General features: G+C 33.8%; 1 non-coding gene and 1 pseudogene across 1 annotated transcript; one reads left to right on the forward strand and one right to left on the reverse strand.

Moving 5' to 3' along the window:
- The window catches only part of LOC122059785, a 6,566-nt pseudogene that overhangs the window by 1,416 nt on the left and 2,789 nt on the right, over positions 1-2,361 (forward strand).
- Positions 13-85, reverse strand: TRNAE-CUC. The gene has a single exon. It is a non-coding gene; the product is annotated as a tRNA-Glu (tRNA).

Consider the following 2,361-nt stretch of genomic DNA (forward strand, 5'->3'; position numbering starts at 1 on the left):
AAAAAAAAAAATTTCCGTTGCCGGGACTTGAACCCGGGTCTCTCGGGTGAGAGCCGAGTATCCTAACCAACTAGACTACAACGGAAGATGAATATTTATTATATAATTAATATAAATGTTTTTTGGTCTGACATCATCCTTTACAAATGAGGGAGTCCCACAGGTCAATGTACCATAATGCGATCAAACGTGCCAGTGGATCGGTGGATCGACTGGATCACATTTGGTTCGGCTGGATTCTTAACTAAGGTTAGAACAACAATCTACGCCCAAACGCAACGCAGGCAGGCATTAAAAGACAACCTAATCCCTTGACTTGCACATTGGTTGATGTACACCCTACTCTTCCATTAACCTACAAACTGGTGCAAAAGCCACGTGACTCTCTCTCTCTCCTTTTTTTTTCTTTTATTATAATTATATGCTTAAGAACTTTTTCCCTAACAGTTTTAGTTTTTAATGATGAGTTCTACCCAAGTTTCTAATAAGTCGTACCAAAAGTAGGGCGTGACAACCTAGTGTGTCTCATAGGTTGAAGTCGGAGAAGATCTCAATTACTTCCGAACGGAGGTGGAGATGGGAAAGATCTGGGTTGCTTCCTCATGGAGGTGGTGATTGTTGGGATTCCATGCGGAAGACAAAAGTAACAATCCCACATCAAATATGACTAGCCCAATATAAATATATACAGGTACTTAAACACCCTCTTCACAAAATGACTAACTTTTAAGGATTAGTTTTATCCCTAACACATAAGCCAGTGGACTTAAATAGTAGCTAATTTTGAAAGTGGGTTGTAAAACTTATGTATAAGCCCATTAAACTTATATTCATGACGTATTTCAGGTTGTCCACAATAATCAAATTGTGCTATGTGGAAAATAAAAGTTGTAGCAATTCCAATCATTAGATATACCTTAACGGAATTTTAATTATTATTTGTTTTGTTAAATTAAATTTTCAGTTCATAATCTATTATAAATGGGCTTCAATCATTTTTACACCTTTTTGTTCGCTTGTCAAATTATCATATCTGGACTCTGGATACCTAAACCATTTACTAATATGAGCCTCTATTGCTTGCCAGTGAAAATTTGGCCCAATTTAAAAGATCATAGGGAACAAAATTTAGGCCATGCTTCCCCCTGATGGGCTGGGAGAAATGCTCTCCCTCTTTGCTTGTAATTGGCATGGAGGAGAAGTTCAACTCTTCCTGCTAGCAACTAAGAGAAGAGGAATGTGCCATGTGTTGATGGGAATCCAGTCACACAGTAGAAGGGATCGGATTAGGTATCTCTTGTATTTGAAATCATATATATCCAACACCATGCCCATATGGCTATAATCTGAAAATCGTATAGCTACTAATCCTTACCATGTTTGTTGTTTTGTATTGGCAAGGAAGAGATGTATGAACTCAACTATTTAGAGTTTGTTCATGTAGTTTGGTTTAACTCCAACCGATGTAGTATCCACATTCTGTTCTATATATAGTAACTCAAATATCTTCATCAGCTCCGGCCACTGAAGTATCCACTCGGGTTCTATATTAACTCAAATCTCTTCTTCATCTTTAGAAATTTTCGACAATTTTCTGTCGAGTGCATTGTATAAGAAGTTGTAGTTCAATATTATACCATGAGGGGGAGAAGTCAAAGTTGAGTCATAGTATCCTTGCTTATTAATTAATGAACTTATTTTTGGGTACTCAAGGGAATTATTATTGCCTTATAGATTTATAAGATATTTACTCATTTATTGAAGACTCTAAATAGGTCCTCTATTATGCATATATAACCACAACCACTCCAATACTAATTATTTGATGTTCTAGTATTTTATTATAATGTAATTTTTGTTGAAAAAAACTTGATGTAAACAATGTTATCGTTGAGATTTCATGCACGTACCACCAGTTTTCTTACGTAGTAGTGAATTGACCAAATTTTAAATTGTAGGTAAAATGAGAAGATAAAACAATGAATGCATCACTTCTAATTGTCCGTTTTCCACCTTTGTTAGGTGTGACATCCTTTTCTTCTTTGTACAAAAAATGAAAATAATAATAATAATAATAATAATATAAATAAATAAATAAATGAAAAGAAAGACATCATTTTCTTCTTTTTTCTTGCATCTCCTATCAACTTGAAGTAAAGATAACTAACTTGCCCATTGAATAAGGCTGCCTCTATATATATATATATATATATATATGGATATAAATAAATAAAAATCAAAATAATGAGAGAATGAACTTATTTGTCTCAAGTTTTCCTCTTAAACAGATAAGAGAGTGTTTCGTTGAACTTGGTAAATAGCACGATGGGTATATATATATATATATATATATATATATAT

This window comes from Macadamia integrifolia, chromosome 13 (genome assembly GCF_013358625.1).
Source record: "Macadamia integrifolia cultivar HAES 741 chromosome 13, SCU_Mint_v3, whole genome shotgun sequence".
NCBI classification, from domain to species: domain Eukaryota; kingdom Viridiplantae; phylum Streptophyta; class Magnoliopsida; order Proteales; family Proteaceae; genus Macadamia; species Macadamia integrifolia.